Source organism: Bufo bufo, chromosome 1 (genome assembly GCF_905171765.1).
Source record: "Bufo bufo chromosome 1, aBufBuf1.1, whole genome shotgun sequence".
In the NCBI taxonomy this organism is placed as follows: domain Eukaryota; kingdom Metazoa; phylum Chordata; class Amphibia; order Anura; family Bufonidae; genus Bufo; species Bufo bufo.
The window spans coordinates 56,758,334-56,773,682 of record NC_053389.1 but is presented as its reverse complement, the minus strand read 5'-3'; the positions used below and the strand labels follow the sequence as shown (position 1 = coordinate 56,773,682).

The 15,349-nt window shown below is 48.7% G+C and overlaps 1 protein-coding gene across 2 annotated transcripts in view; it reads right to left on the bottom strand.

The window, feature by feature from the left end:
* IFT46 (intraflagellar transport 46) overlaps nt 1-15,349 on the bottom strand; it is a 41,410-nt gene that overhangs the window by 18,681 nt on the left and 7,380 nt on the right. The gene's annotated exons all lie outside the window — the stretch shown is intronic.

Here is a 15,349-nt window from a genome sequence, read left to right as displayed (position 1 = left end):
CTGCTTTACTAAAGCATGAAAAAACCCTTTTCCCCTGTCCTAAATATCCCCAGAGATCTTCAAAACCAGCCTCCAAGCAAAACCGTGCCAGGGGAGACCCCTGGACCGGACTATCTCCCCTGACACTCGTAGAGACCCTATCACGTAGAGGATCAATGACACAGTTGAAATCACCAATAATCAATGTTGGACACTCTGGCCATTTATCCATAAATAATAACAAAGAATTGAGAACCGAAAAGGAAAATGGCGGTGGGATGTAGACAAAAGCCAAAATACATGTCTTCCCCCTTAACCTACAATATAGGAAGATAAATCTCCCCTGATGGTCGACAGAGGATGCCTCGCAGACGAAGTCGATCAGTCTATGTATAAAAACAGTAACACCTCTAGAGTGGCTGGAAAAAGTAGAATGATACGTATGCGCAGCCCATCCCCTGCCGACCACCCTGGAGGTCTCTTCAGTGAGATGGGTCTCTAACAAGCATACTATTGCTGGTAAGTGGACCTGAGTCAAATCAAAAACCGCTTGTCTTTTTCCTCTGTCCCCCAAACCGCGTATATTCCAGGCAATAATTCTAGTCGACATTATCAAAAGCGGTTAGGTGGGACAAGAGAAAAAAAAAACAAACAATTTAGACACACCACAGCCCGACCCCACCCCGTACAAATAATCCACCACATATTGTAGTAGATTTCTCTCCTATGACCATCCCTCCCACACTCCCCCCACTCGGCCATCCCTATTAAGAAGCGGAGAAAAAGAGAATTGGGGGTATAAGCCCCTTATAGCAATTATTATTCCCACCAAATCCTAAAACGATTAAGTCACAGATCGTTTCGTTCAAGCCAGTCCGCGGCTTCATCCGGGGTATCAAAAAATAGGATTTTGTCATTGAAAATGATCCGCAATTTTGCTGGGAACATTAGAGAGTATTTAACCACCTCAGCCCCCAGTGCTTAAACACCCTGAAAGACCAGGCCACTTTTTACACTTCTGACCTACACTACTTTCACCGTTTATTGCTCGGTCATGCAACTTACCACCCAAATGAATTTTACCTCCTTTTCTTCTCACTAATAGAGCTTTCATTTGGTGGTATTTCATTGCTGCTGACATTTTTACTTTTTTTGTTATTAATCGAAATTTAACGATTTTTTTGCAAAAAAATGACATTTTTCACTTTCAGTTGTAAAATTTTGCAAAAAAAACGACATCCATATAAAAATTTTGCTCTAAATTTATAGTTCTACATGTCTTTGATAAAAAAAAAATGTTTGGGTAGAAAAAAAATGGTTTGGGTAAAAGTTATAGCGTTTACAAACTATGGTACAAAAATGTGAATTTCCGCTTTTTGAAGCAGCTCTGACTTTCTGAGCACCTGTCATGTTTCCTGAGGTTCTACAATGCCCAGACAGTACAAACACCCCACAAATGACCCCATTTCTGAAAGTACACACCCTAAGGTATTCGCTGATGGGCATAGTGAGTTCATAGAACTTTTTATTTTTTGTCACAAGTTAGCGGAAAATGATGATTTTTTTTTTTTTCTTACAAAGTCTCATATTCCACTAACTTGTGACAAAAAATAAAAAGTTCCATGAACTCACTATGCCCATCAGCGAATACCTTGGGGTCTCTTCTTTCCAAAATGGGGTCACTTGTGGGGTAGTTATACTGCCCTGGCATTCTAGGGGCCCAAATGTGTGGTAAGGAGTTTGAAATCAAATTCAGTAAAAAATGACCTGTGAAATCCGAAAGGTGCTCTTTGGAATATGGGCCCCTTTGCCCACCTAGGCTGCAAAAAAGTGTCACACATCTGGTATCCCCGTACTCAGGAGAAGTTGAGGAATGTGTTTTGGGGTGTCTTTTTACATATACCCATGCTGGGTGAGATAAATATCTTGGTCAAATGACAACTTTGTATAAAAAAATGGGAAAAGTTGTCTTTTGCCAAGATATTTCTCTCACCCAGCATGGGTATATATAAAATGACACCCCAAAACACATTCCCCACCTTCTCCTGAGTACGGAGATACCAGATGTGTGACACTTTTTTGCAGCCTAGGTGGGCAAAGGGGCCCATATTCCAAAGAGCACCTTTCGGATTTCACTCGTCATTTTTTACTGAATTTGATTTCAAACTCCTTACCACACATTTGGGCCCCTAGAATGCCAGGGCAGTATAACTACCCCACAAGTGACCCCATTTTGGAAAGAAGACACCCCAAGGTATTCCGTGAGGGGCATGGCGAGTTCCTAGAATTTTTTATTTTTTGTCACAAGTTAGTGGAAAATGATGATTTTTTTTTTTTTTTTTTTTTTCATACAAAGTCTCATATTCCACTAACTTGTGACAAAAAATAAAAACTTCCATGAACTCACTATGCCCATCAGCGAATACCTTGGGGTCTCTTCTTTCCAAAATGGGGTCACTTGTGGGGTAGTTATACTGCCCTGGCATTCTAGGGGCCCAAATGTGTGGTAAGGAGTTTGAAATCAAATTCTGTAAAAATTGACCTGTGAAATCCGAAAGGTGCTCTTTGGAATATGGGCCCCTTTGCCCACCTAGGCTGCAAAAAAGTGTCACACATCTGGTATCTCTGTATTCAGGAGAAGTTGAGGAATGTGTTTTGGGGTGTCTTTTTACATATACCCATGCTGGGTGAGATAAATATCTTGGTCAAATGCCAACTTTGTATAAAAAAAATGGGAAAAGTTGTCGTTTGCCAAGATATTTCTCTCACCCAGCATGGGTATATGTAAAATGACACCCCAAAACACATTCCCCACCTTCTCCTGAGTACGGAGATACCAGATGTGTGACACTTTTTTGCAGCCTAGGTGGGCAAAGGGGCCCATATTCCAAAGAGCACCTTTCGGATTTCACTCGTCATTTTTTACTGAATTTGATTTCAAACTCCTTACCACACATTTGGGCCCCTAGAATGCCAGGGCAGTATAACTACCCCACAAGTGACCCCATTTTGGAAAGAAGAGACCCCAAGGTATTCACTGATGGGCATAGTGAGTTCATGGAAGTTTTTATTTTTTGTCACAAGTTAGTGGAATATGAGACTTTGTATAAAAAAAAAAAAAAAAAAATCAGCATTTTCCACTAACTTGTGACAAAAAATAAAAAATTCTAGGAACTCGCCATGCCCCTCACGGAATACCTTGGGGTGTCTTCTTTCCAAAATGGGGTCACTTGTGTGGTAGTTATACTGCCCTGGCATTTTCCAGGGGCCCTAATGTGTGTTAGGTAGGTAAATGACCTGTGAAATCCTAAAGGTGCTCTTTGGAATATGGGCCCCTTTGCCCACCTAGGCTGCAAAAAAGTGTCACACATGTGGTATCGCCGTATTCAGGAGAAGTTGGGGAATGTGTTTTGGGGTGTCATTTTACATATACCCTTGCTGGGTGAGAGAAATATCTTGGCAAAAGACAACTTTTCCCATTTTTTTATACAAAGTTGGCATTTGACCAAGATATTTCTCTCACCCAGCATGGGTATATGTAAAATGACACCCCAAAACACATTCCCCAACTTCTCCTGAGTACGGCGATACCAGATGTGTGACACTTTTTTGCAGCCTAGATGCGCAAAGGTGCCCAAATTCCTTTTAGGAGGGCATTTTTAGACATTTGGATACCAGACTTCTTCTCACGCTTTGGGGCCCCTAGAATGCCAGGGCAGTATAAATACCCCACATGTGACCCCATTTTGGAAAGAAGACACCCCAAAGTATTCAATGAGGGGCATGGCGAGTTCATAGAAATTTTTTTTTTTTTGGCACAAGTTAGCGGAAATTGATATTTTTTATTTTTTTCTCACAAAGTCTCCCGTTCCGCTAACTTGGGACAAAAATTTCAATCTTTCATGGACTCAATATGCCCCTCACGGAATACCTGGGGGTGTCTTCTTTCCGAAATGGGGTCACATGTGGGGTATTTATACTGCCCTGGCATTCTAGGGGCCCTAAAGCGTGAGAAGAAGTCTGGAATATAAATGTCTAAAAAATTTTACGCATTTGGATTCCGTGAGGGGTATGGTGAGTTCATGTGAGATTTTATTTTTTGACACAAGTTAGTGGAATATGAGACTTTGTAAGAAAAATAAATAAAAATTCCGCTAACTTGGGCCAAAAAAATGTCTGAATGGAGCCTTACAGAGGGTGATCAATGACAGGGGGGTGATAAATGACAGGGGGGGTGATCAATGACAGGGGGTTGATCAATGACAGGGGGGTGATCAGGGAGTCTATATGGGGTGATCACCACAGTCATTGATCATGCCCGTGTAAGGCTTCATTCAGACGTCCGTATGCGTTTTGCGGATCCGATCCATCTATCAGTGCATCCGTAAAAATCATGCGGACATCTGAATGGAGCTTTACAGGGGGGTAATCAATGACAGGGGGGTGATCAGGGAGTCTATATGGGGTGATCACCACAGTCATTGATCATGCCCCTGTAAGGCTTCATTCAGACGTCCGGATGCGTTTTGCGGATCCGATCCATCTATCAGTGGATCCGTAAAAATCATGCGGACGTCTGAATGGAGCTTTACAGGGGGGTAATCAATGACAGGGGGGTAATCAATGACAGGGGGGTGATCAGGGAGTCTATATGGGGTGATCACCACAGTCATTGATCATGCCCCTGTAAGGCTTCATTCAGACGTCCGGATGCGTTTTGCGGATCCGATCCATCTATCAGTGCATCCGTAAAAATCATGCGGACATCTGAATGGAGCTTTACAGGGGGGTGATCAATGACAGGGGTGTAATCAATGACAGGGGGGTGATCAGGGAGTCTATATGGGGTGATCACCACAGTCATTGATCACGCCCCTGTAAGGCTTCATTCAGACGTCCGGATGCGTTTTGCGGATCAGATCCATCTATCAGTGCATCCGTAAAAATCATGCGGACATCTGAATGGAGCTTTACAGGGGGGTAATCAATGACAGGGGGGTGATCAGGGAGTCTATATGGGGTGATAACCACAGTCATTGATCATGCCCCTGTAAGGCTTCATTCAGACGTCCGGATGCGTTTTGCGGATCCGATCCATCTATCAGTGCATCCGTAAAAGTCATGCGGACATCTGAATGGAGCTTTACAGGGGGGTAATCAATGACAGGGGTGTAATCAATGACAGGGGTGTAATCAGTGACAGGGGGGTGATCAGGGAGTCTATATGGGGTGATAACTACAGTCATTGATCATGCCCCTGTAAGGCTTCATTCAGACGTCCGGATGCGTTTTGCGGATCCGATCCATCTATCAGTGCATCCGTAAAAATCATGCGGACATCTGAATGGAGCTTTACAGGGGGGTGATCAATGACAGGGGTGTAATCAATGACAGGGGTGTAATCAATGACAGGGGGGTGATCAGGGAGTCTATATGGGGTGATCACCACAGTCATTGATCACGCCCCTGTAAGGCTTCATTCAGACGTCCGGATGCGTTTTGCGGATCCGATCCATCTATCAGTGCATCCGTAAAAATCATGCGGACATCTGAATGGAGCTCTACAGGGGGGTAATCAATGACAGGGGGGTGATCAGGGAGTCTATATGGGGTGATAACCACAGTCATTGATCATGCCCCTGTAAGGCTTCATTCAGACGTCCGGATGCGTTTTGCGGATCCGATCCATCTATCAGTGCATCCGTAAAAATCATGCGGACATCTGAATGGAGCTTTACAGGGGGGTAATCAATGACAGGGGGGTGATCAGGGAGTCTATATGGGGTGATAACCACAGTCATTGATCATGCCCCTGTAAGGCTTCATTCAGACGTCCGGATGCATTTTGCGGATCCGATCCATCTATCAGTGCATCCGTAAAAATCATGCGGACATCTGAATGGAGCTTTACAGGGGGTTGATCAATGACAGGGGTGTAATCAATGACAGGGGGGTGATCAGGGAGTCTATATGGGGTGATCAGGGGCTAATAAGGGGTTAATAAGTGACGGGGGGGGGGGGGTGTAGTGTAGTGTAGTGGTGCTTGGTGGGACTTTACTGAGCTACCTGTGTCCTCTGGTGGTCGATCCAAACAAAGGGGACCACCAGAGGACCAGGTAGCAGGTATATTAGACGCTGTTATCAAAACAGCGTCTAATATACCTGTTAGGGGTTAAAAAAAAACACATCTCCAGCCTGCCAGCGAACGATCGCCGCTGGCAGGCTGGAGATCAACTCTCTTACCTTCCGTTCCTGTGAGCGCGCGCGCCTGTGTGCGCGCGTTCACAGGAAATCTCGCGTCTCGCGAGAGGACGCGCCGGCGCGTCCACCCAGAAGAGCAGGGCCGCCGCAAAGACGCAATCCTGCGTACGGCGGTCCTGAGGAGGTTAATACCCCTTTCTCTTAGCCTCTTTTTAACCGTCATAAATGTGCGTCTCTTTTCTTGTATGTCTTTTGAGAAGTCTGGGAAAAAAGGCCAATCTGTTACCATTATATACAACCGGTGAACATTCCCTCGCCCTTCTCAAGAGCATATCTTTATCCCCTATGGCCAGTAACTTAACAAGAAATGTCCGAGGTTGTCTCCCTGGGATTGGTTTACCCCCTGGGACCCGATGAGCTCTTTCTATCATAAACAGTGGGGAAAACGAGTCCTTCCCAAAATTCTCAAAGATTAACTTCTGTATGAATTGGGTTGAATTCTTCTCTTCAGCACCCTCTGGAATCCCTATTATTCTCACGTTATATCTTCGTGATCTATCCTCAAGGTCCACCACCTTTTTCTTCAGAAGGTTGCACTCTAATTTAAGTGTGGAGACTTCAGAGTTTGTTTTTTGGAATTCATTCTGTATCAGGGCAACGGAGCTCTCAAGATTGTTAACTCTGTCTCGCATTTTTGACAAATCATCTTTTATTAGTCCCACATCAACTTGGATAAACCCAAGTTGGGTTGTAACAGCCTGTATTAAATCCCCATTTTGTTTAACCGCTAGCAATATTTCTTCTAGCGGAGAGGAGTTGTCATTAGGGATAACTTCTCCCATTATACCATCTTCCTCTTCAGGGTATCTAGAGGCTTTTTGTGGTTCTATCTCAGTCACCTCAGAGTCGTCATTTTTTTTAGCGACAAGTTCCTTTTGTCCGCCCCTCGTATTCACCCTCGGAGACCTCAGGAACTGGTCTATTTTTGTTGTTTCAAAAGTTTTTGACCCCGGTTTCTGACCGGAGAGGTTGACCGAGCGCCTACTAGCTTTTGGAGCCATGCCCTGTTCCTGTATATCCTTTTATATTTCTCTCTTTTTTTTTTTCTTTTTTTCCTTTCCTTTCCCCTTTTTCTCTCCTTTTATATATATTTTTTTCTTCTCTTTTTTTTCCCCCTTCCTTCCTTCCTCTCCTCTTTTTCCTTCCTCCTTTCTTCTTTCTTCATCTCTTTCCTTCTTTCTTTCCTTCGCTTTCCCCCCCTCCCCTTTATTTTATGTTCCTCTCCCCCTTTTTTTTTTTCTGCTCTATCTCCCCTTTTTTTCTCTTTTTTTACTTTTCACTTTATGCTTGTAGTTTATTCCTTTTATATTTGTATCAAAAATTTTATTTTATTTTGCCTTTATAGCCACCTCACTTTTTTCCTCAACAGTAAGGATGGGTAACAATAAGCCCTTGAATATGTTCTAGGATGATGAAGCGGTTTTAACTAATAACTAGCATCGAAGGGAGAGGACATAGGGGAGGCAAAGGAGGCAAAAAAAGGAACAGTCTCACCGGTGTCAACACTCCCCGACCGTCCACACGGAAAACGCTGTCGCCGACCAGGGCTGGAGAGCCAGGAGACACACCGGCAACCAGAGAGGAGAGACCACAGTCTCCAGCAGCCCGTCAGCCGAAGCGATCACAGTAAGGTTAGTAAAGTTAGTCCCAGCAGTGCAGAGGGAGAAGGGTCAACAAAATCTGGAGGCACGAGGAGGAGATCAGATATAACGAGGGGATCAGGTAAAGCCCCCAGGCGAAGTCCGTCCAGCAGCCCGTCAGTCGCAGCGGGGTTAGTCACAATCACAGCGAGGTTAGTCACAGCGGTAGCGGGAAGGAGGGGAAGCGGATCGGCAGAAACTGGAGACATGGAGATGAGGTCAGGTATAGGGGCGAGGTCAACAAAACTCCCAGGTGAAGTCTAGCAACCCGTCCAGCGGCCCGTCAGTCGAGGTTAGTCACAACGGTACAGAGAGGAGGAGGGAGGATCAGCAGAAGCTGAAGACAAACTCCACACACATTCAGCAATCAGGGCAGCAGCACATACCCTGCGATCATAAAGAGGATAGGGCTGAGAACCACCGCGGAGACGCCAGGAGGATCAGGATAGCGGGATAGCCGAGCCGCGGGGAGGGCGGAGAGCGTGACGTACTCTGTCTACGTCATCACGTTTTTACATAAACTCTTAATTAGAACCAGTTTCCCAAAAGGATCATAAAACCTTCTGAAGATAACAAGTGCATGAGCTGAACAGTCCATGGACCAGCGAGGTCAGCACCCGGCTCCCGGCCAGTGCCCAGAGGATATACAGCATCACTAGCATACTCAGCATAATTTAACCCCTTAAAGAAAAGTTTTACCACTGGGTGTTATGAGACTTTATACTGGCGTGACACATTTAGAAAATCGTCTGCATGGGTGTTTGTAGTTTTAATGACTACACATAATGCCATTTAATTATTACTTAAATGGCACAACTAATATGTGAAACAGTTAGGAGGTCATTTATTATGTGTTATACGCCACTTTTTGGTATATTTAAGCCGCAGATTTTGTCACAAAAATGTTTTGTGGCGGAATCTGTGACTTTACCCCGCTCACGCCACTTTTGCGAAGTGGTGGGAAAAAGGGGGAGTGACGTGGGTGGGCCGCACCATCTCATTCATCGTTTTCCACGCCATTTTATGGCATTAAAAAATGGCCTTAAACTACGCCAGCAAGGGAGCTGGTCTAGATTGAAGCATGTTCCCCAACCAACTAGACCCCCATCTTTGAAAGCATCCTGATAACCCACCTCTTTAGGCCTAGAACCTGCCTCTCATCTACTGTCTCTTTCTCCTTTCCCTTGTGCATTGTAAGCCCTTGGGGGCAGGGTTCTCTTCACTCCCTACCCAACTTTCACTGATTTACTCACGTTTATTGTTCTTGTGGTCTTGGTCGTATCTTACGGTATGAACCACCGCTCTATTCATATGTACTTCTACTCTGAGATTAATGGTGCTTTTAAATAAATAATCATTATAATGGTTCAGGTTGATGGACAGGGCTCCCCTTATTTCAGTCCAGAAACAAACCTGCCAACCAAACCAATGTCGGGGCGGAAAGAAGCTCTTGTCCCACTTTTAACTAGTCCTAAACTACGGGGGTCATTTACTACCTGATATTATATTTCCCCAGCTCACGCCAGGTCTAAGAGTGGAAGCGTGGTGCGGGCGGGCGGCATGCCCCATCTCATATATCAATTTCTACGCCCGATTTAGGCCTAGAAAATGTTCTAAATCTATGCCAGCAAGGTAGCTGGCGTAGATTTAGACCGGCAGTGGATGCGCCAAAGTTATGTAGAGACCGGCACCTCTACATAACTTTGGCGGAGCCAACGCCAGCGCAGGGGTTATTAAGACCACTTCTAAAATGCCGGTTTTATTAAATGAACCCCTATGTTTTTTTCTGAAATGTTACATTTGTAACCAGGGAGCTTGTCAGTAATTCAGGCTGCCTGTGGTTCAGCTGGTTACCTTTAAAAATTTTGTTCATGTTTCTACTGTTCGACTACATACAATGAGGGGAAAAATGAACACCAGGGAAAAACGAGATTTTTGTATAACTTACCAGTAAAATCTCTTTCTCGCTCTTTCCTTGGGGGACACAGAAGACCTTGGGTATAGCTCATCTCCATAGGAGGCGTGACACTAAGTGAAAGCTGTTAAGCCCCTCCTCCACAGCTATACCCTCAGCCTGGAGAGAAAGGCAGCCAGTTGCGTGTCCAAGCAGTGAGAAAAGGCAAAGTCCAACAAGGAACCAACAAGCCAACTACCCAACGGGTAACACAAACTCGGAAACCGTGTAGAGAAAAACAACGAATGGGTGGGTGCTGTGTCCCCCAAGGAAAGAGCGAGAAAGAGATTTTACTGGTAAGTTATACAAAAATCTCGTTTTCTCGCCCAGTTTCCTTGGGGGACACAGAAGACCTTGGGACGTTCAAAAGCAGTCCAAAAGGGGAGGGACCACAGCTCCAAGGCGAAGCACCCGAAGGCATCAAGGAACCGCCGCCTGCAGACCCAGGCGGACCAAGGCAGCATACGCCGAAGCCAGAGTATGCACCCTGTAGAACTCTGTAAAGCGTGCAAGGAAGACCTGTGGCCGCCTTGCTCAAATGCATGGCCGAAGCCCAAAGCCTCCGGCCCAGGAGGCACCGACCGCTCTGGTGAAATGAACGGTGACAGTAAAGGCAGAATCCTGCCCTCGGTGCGGTAACCTCAGCAATAGCCAATCTGATAAAGCGGAGGAAAAACACCCCGGAGTCCGTCAACTCTAAGCGCGGACCTCCAGGAAACCCAAGAGACCGAACGTCGACAAGAGTCGGAGATCTCCAAGTAAAAACTGCAAGGCCCAAACAACGTCCAAATTGGTGAAGTGTTGAAGCGAAAGGCAAACACCACCTTCAGAAGGAAGGAACGGGATGTAGAACAGCCCTGTCCTGGGAAAAGACAGAAGGCTCAGAACAAAAAGGGGACCATTCAGGCACCCGTCAGAGACACGACTGATACGGAAACACAACCGTACAGGACAGGAGGTAGAGAACTTCTGTAACGGCTCCAAGGACAAGATTGGAGCGCCGAGAACTCAGTATGTAGTTCCCAGGGCGGTACCGAAGGACAGTACAGAGGAACCAAAGAGCCATTTCGAGTAAGAAGGTCTTGACAGGCCCCGAGGGCTGGGGAACGCTGGAAGAGGAAGAACAGCGCTGACACTGATACCTCAAGTAAAGGAATCCCAGTCCCAGGTCCAGGCCGGACTGGAAAAAAGACAGAACCATGGGGAGAGAAAAGTCAGAGTGGGGAATGCACAGCTTCCCACAGAACCCCAGATAAAAAAAAAAAAAAAAAAAAAAACCATAAGTCTTACGACAGATCCTGGACGAAATACAGCCAGGAGCGGGCAGTAGCGAACCCGCTGGAGTCGCCTGGCAAGCGGGCGAAAAACCAAATGTGATCAGGCGCAGACCAGTAACACGGGCAGAAGTTGACAAACTGGTCCCGTCGGCCCCCGAGCAACGTTGTCCCGTATCCACCCGAGTGGGGGACCAGAAGGACAGACGGAAAGGAACCAAAAGGGTCCGCCCAGCATCCGCCAGATGCCAGGACAAGACAGGCTATAGTCCATGCTGATGTAGCCATGTTCTACAGTCCCGGTGTAGGAGATCAAAGGACAATCTGGATCGAAAGGTAGTCCCCCCAAGTTACCGAGAAGGTAAGTCTACAGCAGGACCATTGTCTTAGAATGGACCACACAATCTGCACTCAGTGGGAGGACAGAACGCGGTAGACTCGATAAATCGGCACAGCTAATACAGCCAGTGTGAACAAGGGAGACAGTACGAGGCCAAAAGGAACACCGGAACCATCCACATGACAACCATGCTCTCCCCAGAGGGGAGGACAGTGAAGGAACAACCTCTGAAGTCTGGCGGGACAGAAGCCACATCAGAGTGATCTGTACCGAGCGGGGGCCAAACAGAGCCGGCGAGATAAGGTAGTCGAGACAGAGGCCGGCATAACACCCTCCAACCGAACGGAGGAGTGGGCAACAGGGAAGCCATAGGACAGCTCAAAAGCAGAACCCTGCTACACTGTGAGATGCCCGGTTCACCGCCTCGCAGAAGGAGAATACCCTGAAGAACCCAAGGCGGAGGTCCTCCGGACCTGGGTAATCGAGCACCCAAGAGAATTTGGGTGACCTTCCCGAAAAAAGCGGCCCGCACCTGGTAGCAGATCAGACTGTAGCGTAGAGGCGCCAAGAGGAAGGACTCATACCACACTACATCCGAAGAGGAGGAAATTGCAGCAGGCAAGGGAACCGCAGTCCTGCCAGAGCCAACGAAGAATTCGAGGGGCGCTCCAGACAACCGCACTCTCGACCATGTGACCACTAGCGCAGGGAAGCAATACCGCGGAAGGACGAATGGGCACGCATCTAGGAACCACGAACATTCCCTGGGATGAAGGGCCAACTAAATGAATGAGTACCACCCAGCTCCGTGCAGCAGAGAGCAAGTAGAGCCCGTCCGGGTCAGGTGGACAGAATGAACTCCTTAGAGACGAGTGCAAGGTTTGTGGCAAGCATCGTATCCCAAGAAAACAAAAGTATGCCGCAGGAAGTAGATGAGGCATACGTACGAGCAGACCGTAAGCAGTGAGAAGGCCAACCCACCTACAGGAGGAGAAGGCATACGCGGCCCAAACAACGCACAAGAACGTCCGCTCACTGCAAAAGGTTAATTTAGCGAGAAAGGGGGGCTCGCCACAGAGTGCCACAGCATGTACGGAATTGCAAAGTGCAACCTGAAAGGGAGTTATGCACAAGCCTAGTATAGCATGCGATGGAACGCAAGCAGTCCGCCCCGAAAAGGGGGGAAATTGTATCTGGCAAACTGCAGTTGGCAAGAGTGCAAAGGCAGGTCCCAAAAGGGAGTGATGCCTAAGGCCGTACCTACTTCAGAGAAGCAGGACATACCCTATAATCCAGCATGAACGCAGGAGGTCCACCTAGTGAAAGGGGAACATGCACAGGGTTATCCTAGCATTAAGTGAGTGTGCAATAATACACCCAACACTGATTTAGCGAGAGTGCAACTACTCTGCCAATGAAGGGGGACATGTACAAGTCCAGCACAGTCATACAAGGACAGCCGTGAATCTCATGAGCGTGCCAAATTCTGCCCATGGAATGAGGGGTGGCCACGCACAAGGCCAGCACCGTATCCAATGGGAGTGCAAGCGTTCCACCCATGTTAGAGGGCAATGCTCATGACCAGCAAGGTATCCGGTGAGAGTGTAGCATGCCGCCCAGAAAAAAAGGGGGGGGGGTAATGCACATGGCCAGCATCTCATCCAGGGAGAGTGCGTGCACCCGCCATATATGGGAGTCATACACATGGCCAGCATCGTACTGGTGAGAGACAAACACAGTCAGTGAGAATGTGTGTATGTCACCTGAGGAAGGAAGGCATGCCCATGGCAGGCAGCGAATCCAGCGAGAGTGCGTACACCGCCCACGGAAGAGGGGTCATGCATATGGCCGACAGCGGATCCAGCGAGAGTGCAAGCACCCTGCCATGTATGGGGTACCTGCACATGGCCAGCAACGTACCTGCGAGAAAACAACCACAGACGGAGGGATGTATGTATGCTGCCTGAGTCATGCCTATGGCCGGCAGCGAAACCAGTGAGAGTGCAGCATAGCAACATAGTACATAAGTACATCATAGCACATGAGAGAGAGTGCAGCGTTCCGCCTATGGAAGGGGGTCGTGCACATAGCCAGTACCGTATCCGGTGAGAGTGCAGTATTCCGCCTAAAAAGGGGGGTCATGCACATGATCGGCAACAGATCCAGTGAGAGTGTAGCGTTCCGCCTAAGAAGGGGGTCACGCACATGGCCGACAGCGAATCCAGTGAGAGCGCTGCGTTCCGCCCATGGAAGGGGGTCACGCACATGGCCGGCAGTGAAACCAGTGAGAGTGCAGCGTTCCGCCTAGAGAAGGGGGTCACGCACATGGCCGACAGCGAATCCAGTGAGAGCGCTGCGTTCCGCCCATGGAAGGGGGTCACGTACATGGCCGACAGCGAATCCAGTGAGAACGCTGCGTTCCGCCCATGGAAGGGGGTCACGCACATGGCCGGCAGCAAATCCATAGAGAGTGCAGCATTCCGCCTATGGAAGGGGGTCATGCACATGGCCAGCACCGTATCCGGTGAAGGTGCAGTATTCCGCCTAAAAGGGGGTCATGCACCTGGCCAGCCGGCAGCCAGGGAGAGTGCAGTATCCCGCCTAGGAGGGGGGGGGATGCACATGGCAGGCACCATAACTGGAGAGATGATGAATGCTGCCTACGGAAGGGCCGCATGCACTTGGCCAGCGCCGTATCCTGGAAGAGGGCAGAAAAACCACCTAAAAAAGGAAAATGCCCTAGCACCTACGCAGGTTGGGAGCGCAACACTATGCCACCTGTGGAAAGAGGGCATGCAGACATGCAGCACTACTGATGAGGCTGCAGCGTCCTGCGCAGTCCAATAGAAATCTGTTATTATTATTATTATTTTTTATTTTTTTTTTTTTTTTTTCATTTTTTTTTTTTTTTTTTTTTTTTAATTAAAAAGGGTGGGCTAAAGGGGGGCCACCTATAGGGGCACAGATAGTCAGGAAAAGGGGGGCCAGCCATACAGGCCCATTGGGAGCCGGCCTGTACCCAAAGGGTTAACATGGATCCGGCCTGGAGGGCGGCGCTGTGATCCCCTGGGGGCGGAGGAACCTCCCGGCGGGAAGAATTCGCGCCTGGAGAAGTTCCCGCCCCCTCCACCAGAGGCCGGAATTTTGCGGCCTAGTAGGCCGTGAAGCCAGGGTCTAAATTTGCGGCGCCCGGTATGTACCGCCGGGACCTGAGGCGGAGTGGCGCATCAAACCGGCCGCGGGTGCCCACCCCGCGGGCCGGTCGGAATTGCGGCCCAGCAGGCCGCGAAACCTGGGCTAAATTAGCGGAGCCCCACCGACCGGCACCAACGGTCAGCCGGGGCCTGCTGGGCATAGACGTCAAGCCCAAAGCCGGCCGCCGGAGTCCACCCCGCCGGCCGGAGTGTCAGGGGCTCGGAATGGCGGCTTGCCGGCCGCGGGAGCCCACCCCGCCGGCCGGAAGAGTCAGGGACCCGGAATGGCGGCCTAGCAGGCCGCGGAGCCTGGGCTAAGATTTTTCGGCGCCCGGCCGCACCGGACTACCAATGTCGGCCGGAGGCGAGGCCTTACTCCACAGCCGTCAGGAGCCTCAGGCCTTGAGCAACACTCCGGTAGGAGATGCCTGTGCTGATTTCCACCCATGTTAGTTGCCGCTTCTGTAGCTGGCTGTGGAGACAGCCACTGGCTGCATGTCTATGGGAGCCAGGCAGGGGGAGGCAGAAGGAAATTGCCGCTCTGCGGCACCCCAGGGGCCAGCATAGATCCAGCAGGGGACTAGAGGCCCAGTATGGGGGTTAGGCACGCAGGAGACCAGGGTGGGGGGGGGTGGGGGACGTAGGGCTGGAGAAGCCTCTTTCTTACCACAGCCGTCTTCACCCTCGGTCCATTCCAGCAGGGTCGC